Genomic DNA, 15,949 nt, shown 5'->3' on the forward strand with positions numbered 1-15,949 from the left:
CATGAAAATGTTCGACTTTTTTAACGCCGAAATCCTGTCGTGAAAATTTTCAACTTTTTTGAAGCCGAAATCCTGTCGTGAAAATTTTCAACTTTTTTGAAGCCGAAATACTTCATGAAAATGTTCGACTTTTTTAAAGCCGAAATCCTGTCGTGAAAATTTTAAACCTTTTTGAAGCCGAAATACTTCATGAAAATTTTTAACTTTTTTGAAGCTGAAATACTTCATGAAAATGTTGGACTTTTTTAAAGCCGAAATCCTGTCGTGAAAATTTTCAACTTTTTTGAAGCCGAAATCTTTTCATGAAAATTTTCAACTTTTTTGAAGCTGAAATACTTCATGAAAATGTTCGACCTTTTTAAAGCCGAAATCCTGTCGTGAAAATTTTCATCTTTTTGGAAGCCGAAATCTTTTCATGAAAATTTTCAACTTTTTTGAAGCCGAAATCTTTTCATGAAAATTTTCAACCTTTTTGAAGCCGAAATACTTCATGAAAATTTTTAACTTTTTTGAAGCTGAAATACTTCATGAAAATGTTGGACTTTTTTAAAGCCGAAATCCTGTCGTGAAAATTTTCAACTTTTTTGAAGCCGAAATTTTTTCATGAAAATTTTCAACTTTTTTGAAGCTGAAATACTTCATGAAAATGTTCGACCTTTTTAAAGCCGAAATCCTGTCGTGAAAATTTTCATCTTTTTGGAAGCCGAAATCTTTTCATGAAAATTTTCAACTTTTTTGAAGCCGAAATCTTTTCATGAAAATTTTCAACTTTTTCGAAGCCGAAATCTTTTCATGAAAATTTTCAACTTTTTTGAAGCCGAAATCTTTTCATGAAAATTTTCAACTTTTTTGAAGCCGAAATCCTGTCGTGAAAATTTTCAACTTTTTTGAATCCGAAATACTTCATGAAAATTTTTAACTTTTTTGAAGCCGAAATACTTCATGAAAATGTTCGACTTTTTTAAAGCCGAAATCCTGTCGCGAAAATTTTCAACTTTTTTGAAGCCCAAATACTTCATGAAAATGTTCGACTTTTTTAAAGCCGAAATCCTGTCGTGAAAATTTTCAACTTTTTTGAATCCGAAATACTTCATGAAAATGTTCGACTTTTTTAAAGCCGAAATACTTCATGAAAATGTTTGACTTTTTTAAAGCCGAAATCTTGTCGTGAAAATTTTCAACTTTTTTGAAGCCAAAATCTTTTCATGAAAATTTTCAACTTTTTTGAAGCTGAAATACTTCATGAAAATTTTCAACTTTTTTGAAGCTGAAATACTTCATGAAAATGTTCGACTTTTTTAACGCCGAAATCCTTTCGTGAAAATTTTCAACTTTTTTGAAGCCGAAATCCTGTCGTGAAAATTTTCAACTTTTTTGAAGCCGAAATACTTCATGAAAATGTTCGACTTTTTTAAAGCCGAAATCCTGTCGTGAAAATTTTAAACCTTTTTGAAGCCGAAATACTTCATGAAAATTTTTAACTTTTTTGAAGCTGAAATACTTCATGAAAATGTTGGACTTTTTTAAAGCCGAAATCCTGTCGTGAAAATTTTCAACTTTTTTGAAGCCGAAATCTTTTCATGAAAATTTTCAACTTTTTTGAAGCTGAAATACTTCATGAAAATGTTCGACCTTTTTAAAGCCGAAATCCTGACGTGAAAATTTTCATCTTTTTGGAAGCCGAAATCTTTTCATGAAAATTTTCAACTTTTTTGAAGCCGAAATCTTTTCATGAAAATTTTCAACTTTTTCGAAGCCGAAATCTTTTCATGAAAATTTTCAACTTTTTTGAAGCCGAAATCTTTTCATGAAAATTTTCAACTTTTTTGAAGCCGAAATCCTGTCGTGAAAATTTTCAACTTTTTTGAATCCGAAATACTTCATGAAAATTTTTAACTTTTTTGAAGCCGAAATACTTCATGAAAATGTTCGACTTTTTTAAAGCCGAAATCCTGTCGCGAAAATTTTCAACTTTTTTGAAGCCCAAATACTTCATGAAAATGTTCGACTTTTTTAAAGCCGAAATCCTGTCGTGAAAATTTTCAACTTTTTTGAATCCGAAATACTTCATGAAAATGTTCGACTTTTTTGAAGCCGAAATACTTCATGAAAATGTTCGACTTTTTTAAAGCCGAAATCCTGTCGTGAAAATTTTCAACTTTTTTGAAGCCAAAATCTTTTCATGAAAATTTTCAACTTTTTTGAAGCCGAAATCTTTTCATGAAAATTTTCAACTTTTTTGAAGCTGAAATACTTCATGAAAATGTTCGACTTTTTTAACTCCGAAATCCTGTCTTGAAAATTTTCAACTTTTTTGAAGCCCAAATACTTCATGAAAATGTTCGACTTTTTTAAAGCCGAAATCCTGTCGTGAAAATTTGTAACCTTTTTGAAGCCGAAATACTTCATGAAAATGTTAGACTTTTTTGAAGCCGAAATCCTGTCGTGAAAATTTTCATCTTTTTTGAAGCCTAAATACTTCATGAAAATGTTCGACTTTTTTAAAGCCGAAATCCTGTCGTGACAATTTTCAACTTTTTTGAAGCCGAAATCTTTTCATGAAAATTTTCAACTTTTTTGAAGCCGAAATCTTTTCATGAAAATTTTCAACTTTTTTGAAACTGAAATACTTCATGAAAATGTTTGACTTTTTTAAAGCCGAAATCCTGTCGTGAAAATTTTCAACTTTTTTGAAGCCAAAATCTTTTCATGAAAATTTTCAACTTTTTTGAAGCCGAAATCTTTTCATGAAAATTTTCAAATTTTTTGAAGCCGAAATCCTGTCGTGAAAATTTTCAACTTTTTTGAATCCGAAATACTTCATGAAAATTTTTAACTTTTTTGAAGCCGAAATACTTCATGAAAATGTTCGACTTTTTTAAAGCCGAAATCCTGTCGTGAAAATTTTCAACTTTTTTGAAGCCCAAATACTTCATGAAAATGTTCGACTTTTTTAAAGCCAAAATCCTGTCGTGAAAATTTTCAACTTTTTTGAATCTGAAATACTTCATGAAAATTTTCAACTTTTTTGAAGCCAAAATACTTCATGAAAATGTTCGACTTTTTTAAAGCCGAAATACTTCATGAAAATGTTCGACTTTTTTAAAGCCGAAATCCTGTCGTGAAAATTTTCAACTTTTTTGAAGCCAAAATCTTTTCATGAAAATTTTCAACTTTTTTGAAGCCAAAATCTTTTCATGAAAATTTTCAACTTTTTTGAAGCCGAAATCTTTTCATGAAAATGTTCGACTTTTTTAACGCCGAAATCCTGTCGTGAAAATTTTCAACTTTTTTGAATCCGAAATACTTCATGAAAATTTTCAACTTTTTTGAAGCCAAAATACTTCATGAAAATTTTCAACTTTTTCGAAGCCGAAATCTTTTCATGAAAATTTTCAACTTTTTTGAAGCCGAAATCTTTTCATGAAAATTTTCAACTTTTTTGAAGCCGAAATCCTGTCGTGAAAATTTTCAACTTTTTTGAATCCGAAATACTTCATGAAAATTTTTAACTTTTTTGAAGCCGAAATACTTCATGAAAATGTTCGACTTTTTTAAAGCCGAAATCCTGTCGCGAAAATTTTCAACTTTTTTGAAGCCCAAATACTTCATGAAAATGTTCGACTTTTTTAAAGCCGAAATACTTCATGAAAATGTTCGACTTTTTTAAAGCCGAAATCCTGTCGTGAAAATTTTCAACTTTTTTGAATCCGAAATACTTCATGAAAATTTTCAACTTTTTTGAAGCCAAAATACTTCATGAAAATGTTCGACTTTTTTAAAGCCGAAATACTTCATGAAAATGTTCGACTTTTTTAAAGCCGAAATCCTGTCGTGAAAATTTTCAACTTTTTTGAAGCCAAAATCTTTTCATGAAAATTTTCAACTTTTTTGAAGCCGAAATCTTTTCATGAAAATTTTCAACTTTTTTGAAGCTGAAATACTTCATGAAAATGTTCGACTTTTTTAACTCCGAAATCCTGTCTTGAAAATTTTCAACTTTTTTGAAGCCCAAATACTTCATGAAAATGTTCGACTTTTTTAAAGCCGAAATCCTGTCGTGAAAATTTGTAACCTTTTTGAAGCCGAAATACTTCATGAAAATGTTAGACTTTTTTGAAGCCGAAATCCTGTCGTGAAAATTTTCATCTTTTTTGAAGCCTAAATACTTCATGAAAATGTTCGACTTTTTTAAAGCCGAAATCCTGTCGTGACAATTTTCAACTTTTTTGAAGCCGAAATCTTTTCATGAAAATTTTCAACTTTTTTGAAGCCGAAATCTTTTCATGAAAATTTTCAACTTTTTTGAAGCCGAAATCCTGTCGTGAAAATTTTCAACTTTTTTGAATCCGAAATACTTCATGAAAATTTTTAACTTTTTTGAAGCCGAAATACTTCATGAAAATGTTCGACTTTTTTAAAGCCGAAATCTTGTCGTGAAAATTTTTTAACTTTTTTGAAGCCCAAATACTTCATGAAAATGTTCGACTTTTTTAAAGCCAAAATCCTGTCGTGAAAATTTTCAACTTTTTTGAATCTGAAATACTTCATGAAAATTTTCAACTTTTTTGAAGCCAAAATACTTCATGAAAATGTTCGACTTTTTTAAAGCCGAAATACTTCATGAAAATGTTCGACTTTTTTAAAGCCGAAATCCTGTCGTGAAAATTTTCAACTTTTTTGAAGCCAAAATCTTTTCATGAAAATTTTCAACTTTTTTGAAGCCAAAATCTTTTCATGAAAATTTTCAACTTTTTTGAAGCCGAAATCTTTTCATGAAAATGTTCGACTTTTTTAACGCCGAAATCCTGTCGTGAAAATTTTCAACTTTTTTGAATCCGAAATACTTCATGAAAATTTTCAACTTTTTTGAAGCCAAAATACTTCATGAAAATGTTCGACTTTTTTAAAGCCGAAATCCTGTCGTGAAAATTTTCAACTTTTTTGAAGCCAAAATCTTTTCATGAAAATTTTCAACTTTTTTGAAGCCGAAATCTTTTCATGAAAATTTTCAACTTTTTTGAAGCTGAAATACTTCATGAAAATGTTCGACTTTTTTAACTCCGAAATCCTGTCTTGAAAATTTTCAAATTTTTTGAAGCCCAAATACTTCATGAAAATGTTCGACTTTTTTAAAGCCGAAATCCTGTCGTGAAAATTTGTAACCTTTTTGAAGCCGAAATACTTCATGAAAATGTTAGACTTTTTTGAAGCCGAAATCCTGTCGTGAAAATTTTCATCTTTTTTGAAGCCTAAATACTTCATGAAAATGTTCGACTTTTTTAATGCCGAAATCCTGTCGTGACAATTTTCAACTTTTTTGAAGCCGAAATCTTTTCATGAAAATTTTCAACTTTTTTGAAGCCGAAATCTTTTCATGAAAATTTTCAACTTTTTTGAAACTGAAATACTTCATGAAAATGTTTGACTTTTTTAAAGCCGAAATCCTGTCGTGAAAATTTTCAACTTTTTTGAAGCCAAAATCTTTTCATGAAAATTTTCAACTTTTTTGAAGCCGAAATATTTTCATGAAAATGTTCGACTTTTTTAACGCCGAAATCCTGTCGTGAAAATTTTCAACTTTTTTGAATCCGAAATACTTCATGAAAATTTTCAACTTTTTTGAAGCCAAAATACTTCATGAAAATGTTCGACTTTTTTAAAGCCGAAATACTTCATGAAAATGTTCGACTTTTTTAAAGCCGAAATCCTGTCGTGAACATTTTCAACTTTTTTGAAGCCAAAATCTTTTCATGAAAATTTTCAACTTTTTTGAAGCCGAAATCTTTTCATGAAAATTTTCAACTTTTTTGAAGCTGAAATACTTCATGAAAATGTTCGACTTTTTTAACTCCGAAATCCTGTCTTGAAAATTTTCAAATTTTTTGAAGCCCAAATACTTCATGAAAATGTTCGACTTTTTTAAAGCCGAAATCCTGTCGTGAAAATTTGTAACCTTTTTGAAGCCGAAATACTTCATGAAAATGTTAGACTTTTTTGAAGCCGAAATCCTGTCGTGAAAATTTTCATCTTTTTTGAAGCCTAAATACTTCATGAAAATGTTCGACTTTTTTAAAGCCGAAATCCTGTCGTGACAATTTTCAACTTTTTTGAAGCCGAAATCTTTTCATGAAAATTTTCAACTTTTTTGAAGCCGAAATCTTTTCATGAAAATTTTCAACTTTTTTGAAACTGAAATACTTCATGAAAATGTTTGACTTTTTTAAAGCCGAAATCCTGTCGTGAAAATTTTCAACTTTTTTGAAGCCAAAATCTTTTCATGAAAATTTTCAACTTTTTTGAAGCCGAAATCTTTTCATGAAAATTTTCAACTTTTTTGAAGCCGAAATCCTGTCGTGAAAATTTTCAACTTTTTTGAATCCGAAATACTTCATGAAAATTTTTAACTTTTTTGAAGCCGAAATACTTCATGAAAATGTTCGACTTTTTTAAAGCCGAAATCCTGTCGTGAAAATTTTCAACTTTTTTGAAGCCCAAATACTTCATGAAAATGTTCGACTTTTTTAAAGCCAAAATCCTGTCGTGAAAATTTTCAACTTTTTTGAATCTGAAATACTTCATGAAAATTTTCAACTTTTTTGAAGCCAAAATACTTCATGAAAATGTTCGACTTTTTTAAAGCCGAAATACTTCATGAAAATGTTCGACTTTTTTAAAGCCGAAATCCTGTCGTGAAAATTTTCAACTTTTTTGAAGCCAAAATCTTTTCATGAAAATTTTCTACTTTTTTGAAGCCGAAATCTTTTCATGAAAATTTTCAACTTTTTTGAAGCTGAAATACTTCATGAAAATGTTCGACTTTTTTAACTCCGAAATCCTGTCTTGAAAATTTTCAAATTTTTTGAATCCGAAATACTTCATGAAAATGTTCGACTTTTTTAAAGCCGAAATCCTGTCGTGAAAATTTGTAACCTTTTTGAAGCCGAAATACTTCATGAAAATGTTAGACTTTTTTGAAGCCGAAATCCTGTCGTGAAAATTTTCATCTTTTTTGAAGCCTAAATACTTCATGAAAATGTTCGACTTTTTTAAAGCCGAAATCCTGTCGTGACAATTTTCAACTTTTTTGAAGCCGAAATCTTTTCATGAAAATTTTCAACTTTTTTGAAGCCGAAATCTTTTCATGAAAATTTTCAACTTTTTTGAAACTGAAATACTTCATGAAAATGTTTGACTTTTTTAAAGCCGAAATCCTGTCGTGAAATTTTTCAACTTTTTTGAAGCCAAAATCTTTTCATGAAAATTTTCAACTTTTTTGAAGCCGAAATCTTTTCATGAAAATTTTCAACTTTTTTGAAGCCGAAATCCTGTCGTGAAAATTTTCAACTTTTTTGAATCCGAAATACTTCATGAAAATTTTTAACTTTTTTGAAGCCGAAATACTTCATGAAAATGTTCGACTTTTTTAAAGCCGAAATCCTGTCGTGAAAATTTTCAACTTTTTTGAAGCCCAAATACTTCATGAAAATGTTCGACTTTTTTAAAGCCAAAATCCTGTCGTGAAAATTTTCAACTTTTTTGAATCTGAAATACTTCATGAAAATTTTCAACTTTTTTGAAGCCAAAATACTTCATGAAAATGTTCGACTTTTTTAAAGCCGAAATACTTCATGAAAATGTTCGACTTTTTTAAAGCCGAAATCCTGTCGTGAAAATTTTCAACTTTTTTGAAGCCAAAATCTTTTCATGAAAATTTTAAACTTTTTTGAAGCCAAAATCTTTTCATGAAAATTTTCAACTTTTTTGAAGCCGAAATCTTTTCATGAAAATGTTCGACTTTTTTAACGCCGAAATCCTGTCGTGAAAATTTTCAACTTTTTTGAAGCCGAACTACTTCATGAAAATGTTCGACTTTTTTAAAGCCGAAATCCTGTCGTGAAAATTTTCAACTTTTTTGAAGCCGAAATACTTCATGAAAATGTTCGACTTTTTTAAAGCCGAAATCCTGTCGTGAAAATTTTCAACCTTTTTGAAGCCGAAATACTTCATGAAAATTTTCAACTTTTTTGAAGCTGAAATACTTCATGAAAATGTTCGACTTTTTTAAAGCCGACTTGCTGTCGTGAAAATTTTCAACTTTTTTGAAGCCGAAATCTTTTCTTGAAAATTTTCAACTTTTTTGAAGTCGAAATCTTTTCATGAAAATTTTAAATTTTTTTGAAGCCGAAATCTTTTCATGAAAATTTTCAACTTTTTTGAATCCGAAATCTTTTTCTCAAAAATTTTCAACTTTTTAGAAGCTGAAATACTTCATGAAAATGTTCGACTTTTTTAAAGCCGAAATCCTGTCGTGAAAATTTTCAACTTTTTTGAATCCGAAATACTTCATGAAAATGTTCTACTTTTTAAAGCGGAAATCCTGTCGTGAAAATTTTCAACTTTTTTGAAGCCGAAATCCTGTCGTGAAAATTTTCAACTTTTTTGAATCCGAAATACTTCATGAAAATTTTTAACTTTTTTGAAGCCGAAATACTTCATGAAAATGTTCGACTTTTTTAAAGCCGAAATCCTGTCGTGAAAATTTTCAACTTTTTTGAAGCCCAAATACTTCATGAAAATGTTCGACTTTTTTAAAGCCAAAATCCTGTCGTGAAAATTTTCAACTTTTTTGAATCTGAAATACTTCATGAAAATTTTCAACTTTTTTGAAGCCAAAATACTTCATGAAAATGTTCGACTTTTTTAAAGCCGAAATACTTCATGAAAATGTTCGACTTTTTTAAAGCCGAAATCCTGTCGTGAAAATTTTCAACTTTTTTGAAGCCAAAATCTTTTCATGAAAATTTTCAACTTTTTTGAAGCCAAAATCTTTTCATGAAAATTTTCAACTTTTTTGAAGCCGAAATCTTTTCATGAAAATGTTCGACTTTTTTAACGCCGAAATCCTGTCGTGAAAATTTTCAACTTTTTTGAATCCGAAATACTTCATGAAAATTTTCAACTTTTTTGAAGCCAAAATACTTCATGAAAATTTTCAACTTTTTCGAAGCCGAAATCTTTTCATGAAAATTTTCAACTTTTTTGAAGCCGAAATCTTTTCATGAAAATTTTCAACTTTTTTGAAGCCGAAATCCTGTCGTGAAAATTTTCAACTTTTTTGAATCCGAAATACTTCATGAAAATGTTCGACTTTTTTAAAGCCGAAATCCTGTCGCGAAAATTTTCAACTTTTTTGAAGCCCAAATACTTCATGAAAATGTTAGACTTTTTTGAAGCCGAAATCCTGTCGTGAAAATTTTCATCTTTTTTGAAGCCTAAATACTTCATGAAAATGTTCGACTTTTTTAAAGCCGAAATCCTGTCGTGACAATTTTCAACTTTTTTGAAGCCGAAATCTTTTCATGAAAATTTTCAACTTTTTTGAAGCCGAAATCTTTTCATGAAAATTTTCAACTTTTTTGAAACTGAAATACTTCATGAAAATGTTTGACTTTTTTAAAGCCGAAATCCTGTCGTGAAAATTTTCAACTTTTTTGAAGCCAAAATCTTTTCATGAAAATTTTCAACTTTTTTGAAGCCGAAATCTTTTCATGAAAATTTTCAACTTTTTTGAAGCCGAAATCCTGTCGTGAAAATTTTCAACTTTTTTGAATCCGAAATACTTCATGAAAATTTTTAACTTTTTTGAAGCCGAAATACTTCATGAAAATGTTCGACTTTTTTAAAGCCGAAATCCTGTCGTGAAAATTTTCAACTTTTTTGAAGCCCAAATACTTCATGAAAATGTTCGACTTTTTTAAAGCCAAAATCCTGTCGTGAAAATTTTCAACTTTTTTGAAGCCAAAATACTTCATGAAAATGTTCGACTTTTTTAAAGCCGAAATACTTCATGAAAATGTTCGACTTTTTTAAAGCCGAAATCCTGTCGTGAAAATTTTCAACTTTTTTGAAGCCAAAATCTTTTCATGAAAATTTTCAACTTTTTTGAAGCCGAAATCTTTTCATGAAAATTTTCAACTTTTTTGAAGCTGAAATACTTCATGAAAATGTTCGACTTTTTAAACTCCGAAATCCTGTCTTGAAAGTTTTCAACTTTTTTGAAGCCCAAATACTTCATGAAAATGTTCGACTTTTTTAAAGCCGAAATCCTGTCGTGAAAATTTGTAACCTTTTTGAAGCCGAAATACTTCATGAAAATGTTAGACTTTTTTGAAGCCGAAATCCTGTCGTGAAAATTTTCATCTTTTTTGAAGCCTAAATACTTCATGAAAATGTTCGACTTTTTTAAAGCCGAAATCCTGTCGTGACAATTTTCAACTTTTTTGAAGCCGAAATCTTTTCATGAAAATTTTCAACTTTTTTGAAGCCGAAATCTTTTCATGAAAATTTTCAACTTTTTTGAAACTGAAATACTTCATGAAAATGTTTGACTTTTTTAAAGCCGAAATCCTGTCGTGAAAATTTTCAACTTTTTTGAAGCCAAAATCTTTTCATGAAAATTTTCAACTTTTTTGAATCCGAAATCTTTTCATGAAAATGTTCGACTTTTTTAACGCCGAAATCCTGTCGTGAAAATTTTCAACTTTTTTGAATCCGAAATACTTCATGAAAATTTTCAACTTTTTTGAAGCCAAAATACTTCATGAAAATGTTCGACTTTTTTAAAGCCGAAATACTTCATGAAAATGTTCGACTTTTTTAAAGCCGAAATCCTGTCGTGAAAATTTTCAACTTTTTTGAAGCCAAAATCTTTTCATGAAAATTTTCAACTTTTTTGAAGCCGAAATCTTTTCATGAAAATTTTCAACTTTTTTGAAGCTGAAATACTTCATGAAAATGTTCGACTTTTTTAACTCCGAAATCCTGTCTTGAAAATTTTCAAATTTTTTGAAGCCCAAATACTTCATGAAAATGTTCGACTTTTTTAAAGCCGAAATCCTGTCGTGAAAATTTGTAACCTTTTTGAAGCCGAAATACTTCATGAAAATGTTAGACTTTTTTGAAGCCGAAATCCTGTCGTGAAAATTTTCATCTTTTTTGAAGCCTAAATACTTCATGAAAATGTTCGACTTTTTTAAAGCCGAAATCCTGTCGTGACAATTTTCAACTTTTTTGAAGCCGAAATCTTTTCATGAAAATTTTCAACTTTTTTGAAGCCGAAATCTTTTCATGAAAATTTTCAACTTTTTTGAAACTGAAATACTTCATGAAAATGTTTGACTTTTTTAAAGCCGAAATCCTGTCGTGAAAATTTTCAACTTTTTTGAAGCCAAAATCTTTTCATGAAAATTTTCAACTTTTTTGAAGCCGAAATCTTTTCATGAAAATTTTCAACTTTTTTGAAGCCGAAATCCTGTCGTGAAAATTTTCAACTTTTTTGAATCCGAAATACTTCATGAAAATTTTTAACTTTTTTGAAGCCAAAATACTTCATGAAAATGTTCGACTTTTTTAAAGCCGAAATCCTGTCGTGAAAATTTTCAACTTTTTTGAAGCCCAAATACTTCATGAAAATGTTCGACTTTTTTAAAGCCAAAATCCTGTCGTGAAAATTTTCAACTTTTTTGAATCTGAAATACTTCATGAAAATTTTCAACTTTTTTGAAGCCAAAATACTTCATGAAAATGTTCGACTTTTTTAAAGCCGAAATACTTCATGAAAATGTTCGACTTTTTTAAAGCCGAAATCCTGTCGTGAAAATTTTCAACTTTTTTGAAGCCAAAATCTTTTCATGAAAATTTTCAACTTTTTTGAAGCCAAAATCTTTTCATGAAAATTTTCAACTTTTTTGAAGCCGAAATCTTTTCATGAAAATGTTCGACTTTTTTAACGCCGAAATCTTGTCGTGAAAATTTTCAACTTTTTTGAAGCCGAAATACTTCATGAAAATGTTCGACTTTTTTAAAGCCGAAATCCTGTCGTGAAAATTTTCAACTTTTTTGAAGCCGAAATACTTCATGAAAATGTTCGACTTTTTTAAAGCCGAAATCCTGTCGTGAAAATTTTCAACCTTTTTGAAGCCGAAATACTTCATGAAAATTTTCAACTTTTTTGAAGCTGAAATACTTCATGAAAATGTTCGACTTTTTTAAAGCCGACATCCTGTCGTGAAAATTTTCAAATTTTTTGAAGCCGAAATCTTTTCTTGAAAATTTTCAACTTTTTTGAAGTCGAAATCTTTTCATGAAAATTTTAAATTTTTTTGAAGCCGAAATCTTTTCATGAAAATTTTCAACTTTTTTGAATCCGAAATCTTTTTCTCAAAAATTTTCAACTTTTTAGAAGCTGAAATACTTCATGAAAATGTTCGACTTTTTTAAAGCCGAAATCCTGTCGTGAAAATTTTCAACTTTTTTGAATCCGAAATACTTCATGAAAATGTTCTACTTTTTAAAGCGGAAATCCTGTCGTGAAAATTTTCAACTTTTTTGAAGCCGAAATCCTGTCGTGAAAATTTTCAACTTTTTTGAATCCGAAATACTTCATGAAAATTTTTAACTTTTTTGAAGCCGAAATACTTCATGAAAATGTTCGACTTTTTTAAAGCCGAAATCCTGTCGTGAAAATTTTCAACTTTTTTGAAGCCCAAATACTTCATGAAAATGTTCGACTTTTTTAAAGCCAAAATCCTGTCGTGAAAATTTTCAACTTTTTTGAATCTGAAATACTTCATGAAAATTTTCAACTTTTTTGAAGCCAAAATACTTCATGAAAATGTTCGACTTTTTTAAAGCCGAAATACTTCATGAAAATGTTCGACTTTTTTAAAGCCGAAATCCTGTCGTGAAAATTTTCAACTTTTTTGAAGCCAAAATCTTTTCATGAAAATTTTCAACTTTTTTGAAGCCAAAATCTTTTCATGAAAATTTTAAACTTTTTTGAAGCCGAAATCTTTTCATGAAAATGTTCGACTTTTTTAACGCCGAAATCCTGTCGTGAAAATTTTCAACTTTTTTGAATCCGAAATACTTCATGAAAATTTTCAACTTTTTTGAAGCCAAAATACTTCATGAAAATTTTCAACTTTTTCGAAGCCGAAATCTTTTCATGAAAATTTTCAACTTTTTTGAAGCCGAAATCTTTTCATGAAAATTTTCAACTTTTTTGAAGCCGAAATCCTGTCGTGAAAATTTTCAACTTTTTTGAATCCGAAATACTTCATGAAAATGTTCGACTTTTTTAAAGCCGAAATCCTGTCGCGAAAATTTTCAACTTTTTTGAAGCCCAAATACTTCATGAAAATGTTCGACTTTTTTAAAGCCGAAATCCTGTCGTGAAAATTTTCAACTTTTTTGAATCCGAAATACTTCATGAAAATTTTCAACTTTTTTGAAGCCAAAATACTTCATGAAAATGTTCGACTTTTTAAAGCGGAAATCCTGTCGTGAAAATTTTCAACTTTTTTGAAGCCGAAATCCTGTCGTGAAAATTTTCAACTTTTTTGAATCCGAAATACTTCATGAAAATGTTCGACTTTTTTAAAGCCGAAATCCTGTCGTGAAAATTTTCAACTTTTTTGAAGCCCAAATACTTCATGAAAATGTTCGACTTTTTTAAAGCCAAAATCCTGTCGTGAAAATTTTCAACTTTTTTGAATCTGAAATACTTCATGAAAATTTTCAACTTTTTTGAAGCCAAAATACTTCATGAAAATGTTCGACTTTTTTAAAGCCGAAATACTTCATGAAAATGTTCGACTTTTTTAAAGCCGAAATCCTGTCGTGAAAATTTTCAACTTTTTTGAAGCCAAAATCTTTTCATGAAAATTTTCAACTTTTTTGAAGCCAAAATCTTTTCATGAAAATTTTAAACTTTTTTGAAGCCGAAATCTTTTCATGAAAATGTTCGACTTTTTTAACGCCGAAATCCTGTCGTGAAAATTTTCAACTTTTTTGAATCCGAAATACTTCATGAAAATTTTCAACTTTTTTGAAGCCAAAATACTTCATGAAAATTTTCAACTTTTTCGAAGCCGAAATCTTTTCATGAAAATTTTCAACTTTTTTGAAGCCGAAATCTTTTCATGAAAATTTTCAACTTTTTTGAAGCCGAAATCCTGTCGTGAAAATTTTCAACTTTTTTGAATCCGAAATACTTCATGAAAATGTTCGACTTTTTTAAAGCCGAAATCCTGTCGCGAAAATTTTCAACTTTTTTGAAGCCCAAATACTTCATGAAAATGTTCGACTTTTTTAAAGCCGAAATCCTGTCGTGAAAATTTTCAACTTTTTTGAATCCGAAATACTTCATGAAAATTTTCAACTTTTTTGAAGCCAAAATACTTCATGAAAATGTTCGACTTTTTTAAAGCCGAAATACTTCATGAAAATGTTCGACTTTTTTAAAGCCGAAATCCTGTCGTGAAAATTTTCAACTTTTTTGAAGCCAAAATCTTTTCATGAAAATTTTCAACTTTTTTGAAGCCGAAATCTTTTCATGAAAATTTTCAACTTTTTTGAAGCTGAAATACTTCATGAAAATGTTCGACTTTTTTAACTCCGAAATCCTGTCTTGAAAATTTTCAACTTTTTTGAAGCCCAAATACTTCATGAAAATGTTCGACTTTTTTAAAGCCGAAATCCTGTCGTGAAAATTTGTAACCTTTTTGAAGCCGAAATACTTCATGAAAATGTTAGACTTTTTTGAAGCCGAAATCCTGTCGTGAAAATTTTCATCTTTTTTGAAGCCTAAATACTTCATGAAAATGTTCGACTTTTTTAAAGCCGAAATCCTGTCGTGACAATTTTCAACTTTTTTGAAGCCGAAATCTTTTCATGAAAATTTTCAACTTTTTTGAAGCCGAAATCTTTTCATGAAAATTTTCAACTTTTTTGAAGCCGAAATCCTGTCGTGAAAATTTTCAACTTTTTTGAATCCGAAATACTTCATGAAAATTTTTAACTTTTTTGAAGCCGAAATACTTCATGAAAATGTTCGACTTTTTTAAAGCCGAAATCTTGTCGTGAAAATTTTTTAACTTTTTTGAAGCCCAAATACTTCATGAAAATGTTCGACTTTTTTAAAGCCGAAATCCTGTCGTGAAAATTTTCAACTTTTTTGAATCCGAAATACTTCATGAAAATTTTCAACTTTTTTGAAGCCAAAATACTTCATGAAAATGTTCGACTTTTTAAAGCGGAAATCCTGTCGTGAAAATTTTCAACTTTTTTGAAGCCGAAATCCTGTCGTGAAAATTTTCAACTTTTTTGAATCCGAAATACTTCATGAAAATGTTCGACTTTTTTAAAGCCGAAATCCTGTCGTGAAAATTTTCAACTTTTTTGAAGCCCAAATACTTCATGAAAATGTTCGACTTTTTTAAAGCCAAAATCCTGTCGTGAAAATTTTCAACTTTTTTGAATCTGAAATACTTCATGAAAATTTTCAACTTTTTTGAAGCCAAAATACTTCATGAAAATGTTCGACTTTTTTAAAGCCGAAATACTTCATGAAAATGTTCGACTTTTTTAAAGCCGAAATCCTGTCGTGAAAATTTTCAACTTTTTTGAAGCCAAAATCTTTTCATGAAAATTTTCAACTTTTTTGAAGCCAAAATCTTTTCATGAAAATTTTAAACTTTTTTGAAGCCGAAATCTTTTCATGAAAATGTTCGACTTTTTTAACGCCGAAATCCTGTCGTGAAAATTTTCAACTTTTTTGAATCCGAAATACTTCATGAAAATTTTCAACTTTTTTGAAGCCAAAATACTTCATGAAAATTTTCAACTTTTTCGAAGCCGAAATCTTTTCATGAAAATTTTCAACTTTTTTGAAGCCGAAATCTTTTCATGAAAATTTTCAACTTTTTTGAAGCCGAAATCCTGTCGTGAAAATTTTCAACTTTTTTGAATCCGAAATACTTCATGAAAATGTTCGACTTTTTTAAAGCCGAAATCCTGTCGCGAAAATTTTCAACTTTTTTGAAGCCCAAATACTTCATGAAAATGTTCGACTTTTTTAAAGCCGAAATCCTGTCGTGAAAATTTT

This window comes from Labrus mixtus, chromosome 17 (genome assembly GCF_963584025.1).
Source record: "Labrus mixtus chromosome 17, fLabMix1.1, whole genome shotgun sequence".
Classification (NCBI taxonomy): domain Eukaryota; kingdom Metazoa; phylum Chordata; class Actinopteri; order Labriformes; family Labridae; genus Labrus; species Labrus mixtus.